The sequence below is a fragment of the Terrapene carolina genome, unplaced genomic scaffold (assembly GCF_002925995.2).
Source record: "Terrapene carolina triunguis isolate 2854851 unplaced genomic scaffold, T_m_triunguis-2.0 Scaffold838, whole genome shotgun sequence".
Classification (NCBI taxonomy): domain Eukaryota; kingdom Metazoa; phylum Chordata; order Testudines; family Emydidae; genus Terrapene; species Terrapene triunguis.
In genome coordinates, this window is record NW_020665189.1 from 9,973,188 (window position 1) to 9,989,204 (window position 16,017).

A 16,017-nucleotide genomic window follows, 5' to 3' on the forward strand; every position below is an offset into this window, starting at 1 on the left:
TTTCAGTTATTTGATGATCTCTCCCTTTCTTGTGTTCTGCTGATCCCCTAGGCTTGCATTCGTCTTGTTTTTTTTTTAATTACATATTTTTTATATTTTAGGGCTTTGGGATTATTCTCTTTCAAATAATATTAGTCATTAAGAGTGACTTGAAAAAAATAATGGAGATATATACAAACAGATATATTAGGGTCTTATGTGAGTAATATACATAGGCAACCTAAATATAGGAGTTATTGCCAGATCTCCCTAAACTTTATTGATTTTGAAAAGATAAATTATGTCCATTGTATTTTCTTTCTCCACTTTACCTGTGGTAGAATGTGAGCAAACTTGTCTTGTATGATCACTTCGTGCTTTTCACTAAGGACTTGAATTTGGCAACAGTGGAAAAAGAGCTGTGAACACCAGTGCTCAAGCTCAGAGAAATGAGTAAAGTAGATGCTAAAAATGCTTGAAAATAATAAATCCAAACAAAAACTGTAGAATTAATAAGATTCATAATAGAAAGAGTGAAAGCAACAGAATAAGGACAGCAGACTTAAAAAAGAAAGCAGGCTAAAACATGGGGAAATGGCAGCTGAGGTCCCGTTGGAAGAAAATCTCAGGATGGAAGGAGGTTGGGAAAGCTAGGAGTTTCTCAAAGAAGCAATATTAAATGATCATAGAATCATAGACTTTAAGATCAGAAGAGACAATTATGATTGTCTAGTCCAGGGGTTGGCAACCTCTGGCATGCAGCTCCCCAGGGTAAGCACCCTGGCGAGCTGCGTGCCAAAGGTTGCCGACCCCTGGTCTAGTCTGACCTCCTGCACAACGCAGGCCACAGAATCTCACCCACCCACTCCTGTATCAAACCCCTAACCTATGTCTGAGCTATTGAAGTACTCAAATCGTGGTTTAAAGACTTCAAGGTGCAGAGAATCCTCCAGCAAGTGACCCGTGCCCCACGCTGCAGAGGAAGGCGAAAAACCCCCAGGGCCTCTGCCAATCTGCCCTGGAGGAAAATTCCTTCCCGACTCCAAATATGGTGATCAGCTAAACCCTGAGCATGTGGGCAAGACTCACAAGCCAGACACCTCGGAAAGAATTCTCTGTAGTAACTCAGATCCCACCCCATCTAACATCCCATCACAGGCCATTGGGCATACTTACCGCGAATAGTCAAAGATCAATTAATTGCCAAAATTAGGCTATCCCATCATACCAACCCCTCCATAAACTTATCAAGCTTAGTCTTGAAGCCAGATATGTCTTTTGCCCCCCACTGCTCCCCGTGGAAGGCTGTTCCAGAACTTCACTACTCTGATGGTTAGAAACCTTTGTCTAATTTCAAGTCTAAACTTCCTGATGGCCAGTTTATATCCATTTGTTCTTGTGTCCACATTGGTACTGAGCTTAAATAATTCCTCTCTCTCCCTGGTATTTATTCCTCTGATATATTTATAGATAGCAATCATATCTCCCCTCAGCCTTCTTTTGGTTAGGCTAAACAAGCCAAGCTCTTTGAGTCTCCTTTCATAAGACAGGTTTTCCATTCCTCGGATCATCCTAGTAGCCCTTCCCTGTACCTGTTCCAGTTTGAATTCATCCTTCTTAAACATGGGAGACCAGAATTGCACATGGTATTCCAGATGAGGTCTCACCAGTTCCTGGAATAACGGTACTAACACCTCCTTATCTCTACTGGAAATACCTCGCCTGATGCATCCCAAGAGCGCATTAGCTTTTTTCACAGCCATATCACACTGGTGGCTCATAGTCATCCGGTGATCAACCAATACTCCGAGGTCCTTCTCCTCTTCTGTTACTTCCAACTGATGTTTCCCCAGTTTATAACAATAATTCTTGTTATTAATCCCTAAATGCATGACCTTGAACTTTTCACTATTAAATTTTATCCTATTACTATTACTCCAGTTTACAAGGTCATCCAGATCTTCCTGTATGATATCCCAGTCCTTCTCTGTATTGGCAATACCTCCCAGCTTTGTGTCATCCACAAACGTTATTAGCACACTCCCACTTTTTGTGCCAAGGTCAGTAATAAAAAGATTAAATAAGATTGGTACCAAAACCGATCATTGAGGAACTCCACTAGTAACCTCCCCCCAGCCTGATAGTTCACCTTTCAGTACGACCCGTTGTCATCTCCCCTTTCACCTTTCAATTTTCATATTGATCCCCATCTTTTCCAATTTAGCTAATAATTCCCCATGTGGAACCATATCAAATGCCTTACTGAAATCGAGGTAAATTAGATCCATGGTCTTTCCTTTGTCTAAAAAAATCTGTTACCTTCTTAAAGAAGGAGATCAGGTTGGTTTGGCATGATCTACCTTTTGTAAAACCATGTTGTATTTTGTCTCAATTACCATTGACCTCAATGTCCTTAACTACTTTCTCCTTCAAAATTTTTTCCAAGACCTTCCATACTACAGATGTCAACAGGCCTGTAGTTACCCGGATCACTTTTTTCCCCCTTTCTTAAAGATAGGAACTATGTTAGCAATTCTCCAGTCATACGGTACAACCCCTGAATTTACAGATTCATTAAAAATTCTTGCTAATGGGCTTGCAATTTCATGTGCCAGTTCCTTTAATATTCTTGGATGAAGATTATCTGGGCCCCCCGATTTAATCCCATTAAGCTGTTCGAGTTTGGCTTCTACCTCGGATGTGGTAATATCTACCTGCATATCCTCATTCCCATTTGTCATCCTATCGTTATCCCTAAGCTCCTCATTAGCCTCATTAAAGACTGAGGCAAAGTATTGTTTAGATATTGGGCCATGCCTAGCTTATCCTTAACCTCCACTCCATCCTCTGTGTTTAGCAGTCCCACTTCTTCTTTCTTTGTTTTCTTCTTATTTATATGGCTATAGAACCTTTTACTATTGGTTTTAATTCCCTTTGCAAGGTCCAATTCTACATGGCATTTGGCCTTTCTCACTTTATCCCTACATGTTCTGACCTCAATAAGGTAGCTTTCCTTGCTGATCACTCCCATCTTCCACTCTTTGTAGGCTTTCTCACCTCTCTGAGATGCTTGCTCATCCAGCTTGGTCTACAATTCCTGCCTATGAATTTTCCCCCCTTTCTTGGGATTCAGGCTTTTGATAGTTTCTGCAACTTTGACTTGAAGTAATTCCAGGCCTCTTCTGCCTTTAGATCCAATCCAATCTTCAGTCCAATCCTCTTCCCTAGCTAAATTTCCTTAATTTTTTAAAGTTAGCCCTTTTGAAATCAAAAACCCTTGTCACAGATCTATTTTTTTGTTTATCCTTCCATTTAGTTTAAACTGAATTAGCTCATGATTGCTCGAACCAAGGTTGTCCCATACAACCATTTCTTCTATGAGGTCCTCACTACTCACCAAAACCAAATCTAAAATGGCATCCCCTCTTGTTGGTTCAGCAACTACTTGGTGAAGGAATCCATCAGCTATCGCATCCAGGAAAATCTGAGCCCTATTATTATTACTAGCACTTGTCCTCCAGTCTATATCTGGGAAGTTAAGGTTTCCCATGGTCACACAATTCCCATTAGTATTTACTTCATTAAAAACATTAAAGAGGTCTCTATCCATATCCAAATCAGATCCTGGTGGTCTATAGCACACCCCAAGCACTATCCCAGGGGAGGCTCTAGTAGCTTTGTTCCCCAAGCAATAGCCAACATGGATATGTCAAGAGCAAATCATGCCAAACAAACCTACTTTCTTTCTTTGACAGGATTACTGGCCTAGTGGATAGGGGGATGCAGTTGATTTGATATATCTTGATTTTAGGTGGGACTGTCAAAATCCTTGCTAACATTCTCAAACTAGGGAAATGTGGTTTAGATGAAACTGCTATAAAGTGTGTTCACAACTAGCCGAAAAACCATATTCACACTGTCGTTATCAATGATTCACTGTCAGACTGAGAGGTCCTATCTAGTGAGTTCCCACAGGGGTCAGTCCTGTACCCAGTAGTATTTAATGTTTTCATTATGAGTTGGATAATGGAGTGGAGAGTATACTTATAAAATTTGCTGATGACTCCAAGCTGGAAAGGATTGCAAGCATGTTGGAGGACAGGATTAGAAATTGAAAGGATCTTGATAGTTTGGAAAATTGGTAAAAATCAACCAGATGAAATTTAACAGAGAAGTGAAAAGTACTACACTTAGAAAGGAAAAAAAAATCAAGTGCACAGATACAAAAATGGGAAATAACTGGCTAGGCAGAAATACTGCAGAAAGTATTGTTGCAAAAAAAGGCCAATATCATTTGGGATGTATTAACAGGAGTGTTGTATATAAAACATGGGAGCTGGTTGTTCTGATGTACTTGGCACTGGTGAGGCCTCATTTGGGGGTATTGTGTCCAATATTTTAAGAAAGATGTGGACAAATTGGAGAGAGTTTAGAAAAGAGCAACAAAAATGATAAAAGGTTTAGAAAAATCTGATCTCTGAAGAAAGGTTAAATAAACTGGGCATGTTTAGTCTTGCGTAAAGAAGACAGCGGTGACCTGATATTCTTCAAATATGTTAAGGGCGGTTATAAAGAGGACAGTGATCAGTTGTTCTCTATATCCCTGAAAGTAGGACAAGAAGTAATCAGCTCAATCTGCAGCAAAAAAAGGAGATTTAGGTTAGATATTAAGAAAATTGTTCTAACTGGGAGGATAGGTAAATACCAGAATATATAACCAAGGGACGTTATGGAATCCCTGCCTCAGAATGGGAGGATGGACTGGATGACCTCTCAAGGTCCCTTCCAGACCTACATTTCTGTAATTCAGCCATAATGCTTTCCATTGCTTTCTTTCACTCTAACTTCATTGGTTTGTTGTCTGTTTGGATTACAAATCCCTTGTGGCCTTGCCTTCTTACCTGTTTGTAAAAATGCCTAGTAGACTATGCAAACAATAAAAATTAAAAATAATCCCATAGTTCCTCTTCTCCCCCCCCCCCCCCCCCACTCTAAATCTCCATTTTGCAAGGACACAATAAACTCTAGTCATTTTAATCCCAACGCAGATCTTGTAGATTATAATCAACTCTGATTGCCAATCCCATAGGCTGGCCTGAGTGGCATCTTAAATGGTGTCAAATCTTTCTGGCTTTTAAAACAAAGGAGACCAAAAGCAATTACTTCAGGTCTATCTATGCCTCTCTACCATTGTTACTTATTTGTCCCCCATTACTGGGATATCTGATTGCCTCACAATCTTTGATGTTTGTATTCTAACAGCATGCCTCTGATGTAGGGCAGTGCTATTGTCCCCATTTTACAGATAGGGAACTGAGGCACTTGCCCAAGGTGTCACAGGAAGTACAGGGCAGAGCAGGGAACTGAATTTGTAATATGCTGCCATTTATAATGAAGCAGTTTGACCTCGAGAGAGACCAACATAAGAGACTGCAGGGCAGCAGGGGCCAAACTCTCCACTGGATTATTCAAATTCACCTCTCGTCCTACTCATAGATCCCCTATTGTACCTGTCCTCTGCTTTCCCATCAGTGCCCTGTATACTGTATGTCCACATGACCAGAGGAATGGGATGATGGGCTACATAGGAAGCCTCATACAATAAGAGAAACGTAGGGCTAGATAGGATCTCAAGAGGTCATCTAGTCCAACCCTCTTCACTGAGACGAGATTGGGTTCACCTGGACAGATATTTGACCAACCTGTTCTTAAAATCCTCCAGTGACAGGCTTCCCATGGCAACATATTCCAGTACTTACCTATTCTTAAAATTAGAACGGTTTTCCCAATATTAAAATCATCTTCCTTGTTGCAGATTGAGGGTAGGACAGGAAGTAATTGGTTCAAACACGGAGAACGATCATCCTCATCCTGTTTATACATATTTGAAGACTGTTCTCATGTGTTATATCATAGAATCATAGAACTGGAAGGGACCTCGAGAGGTCATCTAGTCCAGTCCCCTGCACTCGTGCCATGACTAATTATCTAGACCATTCCTGACAGGTATTTGTCTAACCTGTTCTTAAAAATCTCCAAGGATGGAGATTCCACAACATCCCTAGGCAATTTATTCCAGTGCTTAACCACCCTGACAATTAGAAAGTTTTTCCTAATGTCCAACCTAAACCTCCCTTGCTGCAATTTAAGCCCATTGCTTCTTGTCCTATCCTCAGAGGTTAAGAAAAACAATTTTTCTTCCTCCTCTTTGTAACAACCTTTTACATACTTGAAAACTGTTATCATGTTCCCTCTCGGTCTTCTCTTTTCCAGACTAAACAAAACCAATTTTAAAAATCTTCCCTCATAGGTCATGTTTTCTAAACCTTTCATCATTTTAGTCGCTCTTCTTTGGACTCTCTCCAATTTGTCCACGTCCTTTGTGAAATGTGGTGCCCAGAACTGGACAAAATACTCCAGTTGAGGCCTAATCAGCGCAGAGTAGAGTGGAAGAATTACTACTCGTGTCTTGCTTACAACACTCCTGCTAATACATGCCAGAATGATGTTCACTTTTTTTGAAACAGCATTACATTGTTGACTCATATTTAGCTTGTGGTCCACTATGACCCCCAGATCCCTTTCTGCAGTGCTCCTTTCTAGGCAGTCATTTCCCATTTTGTATGTGTGCAACTGATTGTTCCTTCCTAAATGAAGTACTTTGCATTTGTTCTTATTGAATTTCATCCTATTCACTTCAGAGCATTTCTCCAGTTTGTTCAGATCATTTTGAATTTTAATCCTATCCTACGAAGCACTTGCAACCATTCCCAGCTTGGTATCATCCTCAAACTTTCTAAATGTACTCTCTATGCCATTATCTAAATCATTGATGAAGATATTGAACAGAACCGGACCCAGAACTGATCCCTGCGGGACCCCTCTTGTTATGCTCTTCCAGCCTGACTGTGAACCACTGATAACTACTCCCTGGGAACAGTTTTCCATCCAGTTTTGCACCCACCTTATAGTAGTTCCATCTAGGTTGCATTTCCCTAGTTTGTTTATTAGAAGGTCATGTGAGACAGTATCAAAAGCTTTACTAAAGTCAAGATATACCACGTCTACTGCTTCCCCACTATCCACAGGGCTTGTTACCCTGTCAAAGAAAGCTATCAGGTTGGTCTGACATGATTTGTTTTTGACAAATCCATGGTGACTGTTACTTATCACCTTATTATCTTTTAGATGTTTGCAAATTGATTGCTTAATTAATTATTTGCCCCATTATCTTTCCGGGTACAGAAGTTGAGCTGACTGGTCTGTAATTTCCTGGGTTGTCCTTATTTCCCTTTTTATCAATGAGCACTATATTTGCCCTTTTCCTGTCTTCTGGAATCTCTCCCATCTTCCATGACTTCTCAAAGATAATCACTAGTGGCTCAGATATCTCCTCAGTCAGCTCCTTGAGTATTGTAGGATGCATTTCATCAGGCCCTGGTGACCTGAAGACATCTAATTTGTCCAAGTAATTTTTAATTTGTTCTTTCCCTATTTTAGCCTCTTCTGATCCTACCTCATTTTCACTGGCATTCACTACGTTAGATGTCCAACCACCACCAACCTTCTTGGTGAAAACTGAAACAAGTCATTAAGCACCTCTGCCATTTCCACATTTTCTGTTATTGTTATGTTGTTATTATTAATTATTATTATTATTATTGTTATGTCCCCCCTCAGCCTTCTCTTCTCAAGACTAAACATGCCCAATTTTTTCACCCTTTCCTCATAGGTCATGTTTTCTAAACCCTTTATCATTTTTATTGCTCGCCTCTGGACTCTCTCGAATTTGTTCACATCTTTCTTAACCCAAAACTGGACAAAATACTCCAGCTGAGGCTTCACCAATGCTGAGTAGAGTGGAAGACTTACTTCTCATGTCCTACATATAATACTCCTTGTAATACATCCCCACATGATAATAGCCTTATTTGAAACTGCATCACACTTGACTTGTATTCAATTTGTGATGCACTACAACCCCCAGATCCTTTTCTGCAGTATTGCTGCTTAACCAGTTATTTCCCATTTGGTATTTGTGTGTTTGATTTTGCCCTTACTAAGTATGGCAACTTTTCACTTATTTTTATTGAATTTCATTTTGTTGATTTCAGACCAATCCAGAATAGTTGAGGTCAACAATTTACTACTGGACATTGGTGTTTAGTAGTGGAAGCAGAGATAATTACCATTTTAAAAACTGGGATGAAGTTGTGGATTTTTTTTAAGTATTCTTATTTTTCTGTAAGCACAAATGCACTTTACTGTACTACAAATATAAATCTGACCTGCCTCATCACTAAATGAAGCATGCATTTTTGCAAGTCTACAGCCTTGTAAGCATACTACTAAAGTTACATGTACTGGGTCAGACCCTTAGCTGGTGAAAATTGGGGTAGCTCCATTAACTTCAACAGAGCTACACCAAATTACACCAGCAGTGAATGTGATCCAACACTCGTAACTGTGCTACATTTGTCACCCACAGGCCACAGCCATAGAAACCCAATGGGCTGAGCATGTGGTTTTTCTAAATATACCCATTTTAGGAAACCTACATGCTCAAATTTGAAAGTTACAAGGTCATTACTCCGGGATATTTCTGTAACTTTAGCAGTGGCTAAGTAGGTCACAACTGCACTTACAGAATATGACAGGCAATTTACTGAAATTGGTTACAAGGCAATCTCTTATTTTGGGGAACAACATCTACCTCCTGTGTCACCCAGGCATATCTTCATGTGTCTTCGAGTGCCCCATCTTCAAACATAAAATAAACCTTGTTTAAAATAGTTTTATGAAACAAACTATTTAGTAAATATATATATTAACTCTTATGCACCCTATTGGCTAGTGTGTATGTGTACCACTGTGCTCTACTGGATGGAATTGGAACTGATCAACTGTATCTCCTAGTCCCCCTATTCAGCAAACAGCGTTAACAGAGATCTCCTTTCATTCGAGTGCTAAGAGCTGTGCTTCTGGAACAGAAGCACAGTTCTGACCCCCTGTCATGTTACATTCCTAATGGCCATAGTGTGCAGTGTACTGACAAGTTTGCAGCCTTAGGTGATCAAGGATTTGTTAAAATATTCAGTCACAAATAAGTGATTGGTACCAATAGGTCACTGTGTGAGTCCAATTCCAGCTGGAGCATTATGGGGAAGAGGGTGCAGGTTTTCTCCCCATGCACCTGCGGCAGACCTCTAGCACTTACTGTGTGAGCACTAAATGCGCTGGCTAGTCCACCTCCCTCAAGGGATGTTCGCCAGACCACCATCCAACCCCCTTGCATGCCTGCCAGGGTCTGACAGCAATGACTAGGCAAAGTACCTTTCACTGGCAGGTGTAAGGAGCACTATGCAGCATGCTTGCTGAGGGATCCCACCTTGTGTAGACAGAATGACTCAGAGTACCTGAGCAATAAAGTTTTCATTCCTCCCTTAGTCCCCGAAAGAAGCAAAGACTTTTTTGGCCCATTATGTGTAAGGTTGTGTAAGAAATTCTGGTTTTCTTCCCAAAAAGTTTCTTTTCTAGACAAACTTAAAATAACAAAGCAACACACAATAGCATTATTCATTTGAAAGCCCTGCAGGCTTCTTAAGTGGTATTTAATATTTGTTATTTCCTGCTGTATCTAGGCTCTTTTTAAAAATAGATCTTTGAGCTCCTGATTACCAAACCATTGTACTACTGGGGGATGCACTGATAGAGGAGAACTATTCTAGCAAAGTCCTTCTACCTGTCCCTGGTGGCTCTTCAGGGAAAAATTAAAGATAGTCCTGGTATTTGTGTATGCGAGGGATAACCAAGACATCCTGGCTAAAACTGTAGCTCTTTGCAAAGCAAGTTCTAACACCCACAGTCAGCTGTAAAGTATTGTCAAACCTATGGCTGCCCCACTGCCAGTATCTTACCCCATGCTTTGTAAAATGATATGAGACACCATAAGTATGAAAGGCACTATATAAAGCAAATTATACTGTATGAACGCAATACTGAGTAATTCATTGGAAGAATTGCTGGGCTGATAACCTCAAATTTTACATATTTTCCATATTTTAGACCAATATATATTGGCTTTCAAAGTATTTACATTTCTAATGATGGAATATTTAGTTTAAGTCAATGTAAAATCAAGTGACTTTAGGACCCTGCAGAATCCTGAAGCCTATTGTATTTGTTACTGTAAAACCTGACTTGGAGAGCACATGACTTATGAGGAGAGGCTCAGGGAACTGGGATTGTTTAGTTTGCAGAAGAGAAGAATGGGAGGGGGGGGGATTTGATAGCTGCTTTCAACTACCTGAAAGGGGGTTCCAAAGAGGATGGATCTAGACTGTTCTCAGTGGTACCAGATGACAGAATGAGGAGTAATGGTCTCAAGTTGCAGTGGGGGAGGTTTAGGTTGGATATTAGGAAAAACTTTTTCACTATGAGGGTGGTGACGCACTGGAAGGGGTTACCTAGGGAGGTGGTGGAATCTCCTTCCTTAGAGGTTTTTAAGGTCAGGCTTGGCAAAGCCCTGACTCGGATGATTTAGTTGGGGATTGGTCCTACTTTGAGCAGGGGGTTGGACTAGATGACCTCCTGAAGTCCCTTCCAACCCTGATATTCTATGATTCTATGATTTAGAAAAGCTAACTTTGTTAAAAACCCTTTGTCTCCTGGTCATAGACACATATGCCTTAGTTTTTTGATCTGTCTAAGGTGCTCCTTGAATCAAAACTCTAATTTAGGCTGCTAGGGTAAGGTTCTGCATGCCTGCAGAGGATTGGGTGTAGCTGTGCTCACATCCACCACATCCCTTCCTGACAACCGGGAAGTTGGCGGGCGCAAACCCACCCACTGCTAAAGGCCCCTCCCCCAGCCTGGGGAGGAGCTACTGAACCCAGTGCTCAACTGAATATGTGGGACAACGAAGAAAAAAACAGGAACCAGTGTGGGGGTCAGAGGGCCAAAACTAAGGAACCAGAAGGGGACATGGAGCAGAGAACCCCAGAGAGCACTCACTGCTCCCCAAAAGTGTCCAAGGAGCCAGCGGACGCCGCCCAGAGAAACTCTGCCCGGATGCGTGAACAGATGAAAGAACGAAAACAGGCTCCACAGTCGCAGGCCCCTCCCCTCAGCCAGCCTCCTCTCCCTCGTGTAATAAATGGCCACTTTGGCCATGGCTAGGAAGAGGTTGACAAGGTAGTTCTGCGATTTCATGGGGCCACGTATTGGGTGTGCATATATAAACAGGTGCAGGGAAAAGTGCAGCCAGAATCTCAACAAGAGGTTCTGGAGGAGCTGGAAAAGGGGTTGCAACCTGGTGCACTGCAGATAGACATATGCCAAGGTCTCCCTCACACCGCAAAAAGGGCAGGTGTCGGGAAGAGGGGTAAACCGCACCAGGCCGTGGAACCAAGGTGGAATACAGGCTGGCCCACCAGGATCCCTCACCCTCTGCAGCTGGTAAAATGTCCCGCCACTTGGTGTCGGGGTGGGACACATGGGTGGGGAAATGAAGAGTGTGGAGCACGAGCGTGTAGAGATGGTCCTGTGGTGCGGTTCGGATGCAAGTCGGCTGCAAATCGTGCAGCCAGCTCGGGGTACAAAGGGATGGGGGCCAAGAGGGCTCACAGGGCAGGGGCCTGATGAAGAGGTCCCGAGGGCCTGAGGTGAGGGGTGAGCACGGGATACCCTCTCACAGGACCCACTAGAGGAAAGACCGAGAAGTGGGCAATAAGGCTGCCTCCACCTCCCGAAGTACATGCCGGGGGGTTCCAAGGGCAGAGAGCCCCATGCACCAGCCGAGCCCATAGGGATCCACCCAGTCCTCCCAGTTGTAGTCCAGGAGGTCTCTGATCCTGGTAACTTCCTCCAGGCCTGCCAACCTCATGCTGGGCAGGTTGAGAAGGCTAAGCTGCCTCTGCCAATTCTATGGCAGTGCTGAGTCTCTTTACAAAGAGGGGAAATTCTCTGCTGAGAATCTTTGACTGACTTGACTTGGTTGAGAGTGCATATTAGTAACAACAGTTAAAAAAAAATTACAGGGATGTTGTAATCATCCCCAAATCAAGTATTACAAACAGGAAATTGAGAGTTCAGGTTCCACATAAAAGAAATCCAAAACATTTTAAAGCAAGAAATGTACAGCTGAGGCATCCAAATAACCTTAACTCTGCCCTGCACTTATGTCATGCAATAACTATGTGATTATGATTAAGGTATTTTACTATTTGTGGTCCCAGATTTGATTAAACTAATTAAACTAATTTTTAAAGGCATTAGCTATTGTTATATTCCCCCTCCCACCCTTAGTACATGGCAGAGCAAAAGTTGTTTGGATGCCTTCACTGTGCATTTCTATACTGTACTATATTTAGATGTCTTTTATATGTAACCTTAATGCTCCATTTCCAGCGTATAACGTTCAATTTGGGGACATTACAATGTATATATACAATTATAATTTTGTTACCTTTGTATAGTCACATGTTAATGTAATTTGCTGTCTAAGAATTTCCTTGGCTTTTTCATAATTTTTAAAAATATCATACATGAACCCTAAACAAGAAACCCAAGAGAATGTTGCATGTGATATTTTTAATGATTTGAAGTTATGGAGTATCAACTTTACATCATTTTTCAAAATGTTAACTTTTAAGGGCAGATTCTATGGTACACCAGAATAGTGGAAGACAACCAAGTGGTATATAAGACTATGTTGTAAAGGCCAGTATTAAGTGAAAGGAGATTAGGAGGAGACCCAGTCCCTGGGTTAAAATGTCTCTGCACATCAAGGTCTTCCATTATTGTCCTGCCCCAGTTTACCTTGCAGAAGTGCCTCAATGGGCAGTGAAGCTGAGGCATCAGTGCCACTGGGAGATGGCCTAAGCTAGCATGCAGCCATGGAACCTTTAAGGAGAAGTAACTGTCAGCTACAAGTCATGTGCTTGTGAGAACTCTTGCTACATATTCTGTCTGCCTCATGCCACTGACTCATTACAAAGAATAGAACTGTTGCATGCAAATCAGCAGTAGAGGAAGAGAGGTAACCCAAACAATTGCCAATGATGTAACGATGGTCCTACTTAAGAGTTTTCCAAGCTGTTGACTTACCTCTGTCTGTAGCCTGTAAAATCCTAACAATTACATAAATCAATCATTAATAACTTTGCTCAGTTGTAAAGTAATTTCGATGAATATACGCTATGCATAAACACTTCAATTAATTTTAATTATAGGGACATTTGAAGTGTTATTTTCTTTTTAAGATAATTCACATTATTCTGACAGATACTAAATTTTTGAATAGACCAATTTTATATTAATTTCAAACACAAACTGGCAGATTTACTTGTAAACTCTCAGAAAATGCATTCTTTACTCAGAGTAGGTACTGTAAGACTGGGGAGTATATGCTGCATTTTATACAGAACAAAGAGGCTGAATCTCTCCTTTAGTGCAAACAGGACTCAGCATTAATCGTGGGACTGCAACTGGTGCCTGCAGAGTAAATAGCAAGGAACATACAGTATGGACAAGGTGTTCACATCATAAAGCTTCAGTCACAAAAGCAGCACTATCACTTGCTTTATTTTGCTACTCAGTATCTCTGTTTGTCTTATAAATGATAATCAAGGCTCTTGTTTCTGTGTCAAGTGTGAGTAAACGCTGCATAATATTTTGAGGCAAACTTTCAGCAAACATGCCTTGGTTAATATAACGTGGTCAGAATAAGAAACGGATCTGAACAGCTCCAAGCATTGGCAGGTAGTCAAAATATGAACTGAGATCCAAGCTTTATACTTGGCCTTCCCCTCTATAATGGGCTAAACCATCACCACAGATCTGAACACTTTGGAAGTTTGAGGAAGTTCAGATGCAGCTGCATCTGGGGAGGGGGGGCAATTGATTTCCCTATATTAGGCTGAATCAAAACCCAGATTTGAAGTCTGCAGCTTGGTCTCTTCTCAATTAATGCATACAGAATCCAATGGCACCTTCAGAATTCCTGAAAAGGTCTTCACCTATTTGTATGCCTCTATTTTAGGTGCTCAACTTGAGAAACTTTAAAGTGGCCTGATTTTCAGAAAGTGCTGACTGTCCATCAAAGCAGGCCCCTGCATAGGGTCTCAAGTTGAGTGCCAAAAATTGAGGGACCAAAAAAGACCAATCTTTTTAAAATGGATGTTCTGGGATTAACGTGCATGTATGCTCAATAGAAGCAGGAGAAACAGAAGAGATTTAGCTGGGAGTTTCAGTGAACTCTGAACCCAATATGATGTTATTGTGTCTGCCCTGCAGAACTTGTTATCCAGGGGCAGAGCACAGGTGGCACAAGAAGGTCAGATACTCTCTTCACTGTGCCCAGGGAATGGGATTTCCAGAGTGTAGGACTTTGCCCCCAGCTCCCTCTTGTATCTTCCTACCTCTGGCCCCAATATTCTTGGGCTGGACTCTGCTTATACTCACAATGTTTGAAGTTAATTAGGCAAACAAGCTGGTTTGAGAGGATTTTGTTTCAACTTCCTTCCGATTCTAAGATGAGCGGCTGGTGGTGAAGGCAGAGAGAATGGTCCGAGAGTAACATTTTCTGCAAGTGTTGCTGCATGGCCTTATCCTGTCCTATCACCCACTACTCCCATCTCAAAAAGCAGTGTGGTTTTGATACTTCCTTCCTTACCTAGATGCAGACCCAGCTGTCTCTGTGCCTGAATGTTCTATAAAAACATTTGTTGCTAAGGGCACACGGTTCTCAGAAAAAGCAAGCAAGCAATGTTTTTTTCATGTCATTGCTAAGCCTTGGCTGAAGGCTTGTGATATATGAATTATTTCTATTATTACGATGCCTAGGAGTTCTAGTCATGGACCAAGAGGCCATTGTGCTGGGCACTGTACAAAATGCAGAACAAAGACTGTCCCTACCTCAAAGAGTATACAAGCAACAGCAGATGGATACAGACAGATGGAGGACTACAAAGAAACAAGGAAAGAAGCAAAGATCATCTGTCAATATTATATCTAGGGAAAAACATTTTTCATCTGAGAAGAATGATATAGCAGGAAGTGTTTGAAGCAGCAAGTAATGAATTTATTCCAGCAAGATGAGATGAGCAAACTGCTCACCAAGTCCTGCAATCTTTGCTCAGTGAAAATTCCTTCTGCAGCCAATGTGGGGATCAGTGCTGCAAGCGCTCCATGGCCAGAAATCCCAGTATCTTTGATGTTCTGACTAGATAGAGATTATTGGAGCTAGACTGGATGCTTTGTTTTGCTACTTAAACTGAAAAGAAATGGAAAATATAAACTACTCCCAAAGAGAGTATATAAAAAAAAGAGAACTGCTCATAAAAGAAAAAGTTTGCCATACTAATGAGTTTTCAAATCCTGTTCCCTGCAAACACACAACATATCTACCCTGTCTACATACATTACCCCGGAATAGTTGCTGAGGTTGTGCGTAAAGTTGTATGTGTTATATGCTAAGGGAGAGGAGAAGGCTGGGTGCAGTCAGTTTCCTTATCAGTTACAGCAGAAGGAAGTAGTTTGTGAAGATGTAGAGTCTGTTGCTCCATGGAAACAGGCTGTTTGACACAATTAAGAGGTTTTCTGAAACTTGGTATTTCCTTGCTTTTTAGAGCTTGTGTTAGGGAGGATGTCAGACATATCCAACCCGAATCCCTTTTAAACAAGGATATTGCTTGTGGGATTCTAAAAAGGGCAAGTGTCAAATCTACACAAAAATCAGAGAACTGCAAACTCGTGCTTGCAGAAAAGGAAGGTTGAAAATATTAATGCTTTCCGGCATCCTCCTTCCCACTTCCCCACTGTAGCAGGGTGGTTGGCTGGGTGTCCATGGCTTCAAATGACTCCATTTTCTAATTTTTCAGATAAAGTAATATTAATTATCCTAAGTTACTATTTGACACTTGCTTACAAAATGATAGGTCACCATGGCACTTTGCATAGTGAGTAAGGACACAATCCTTTCCCTGAATTATTTCTAGTTTCACTGAGTAGTGCAAGACACTATGTTGTGGGGCCAGG

At 41.4% G+C, this 16,017-nt stretch overlaps 1 protein-coding gene across 1 annotated transcript in view; it reads left to right on the forward strand.

Moving 5' to 3' along the window:
• Positions 1–16,017, forward strand: part of LCP2 (lymphocyte cytosolic protein 2) — a 53,177-nt gene that overhangs the window by 12,478 nt on the left and 24,682 nt on the right. The window lies entirely within an intron of this gene.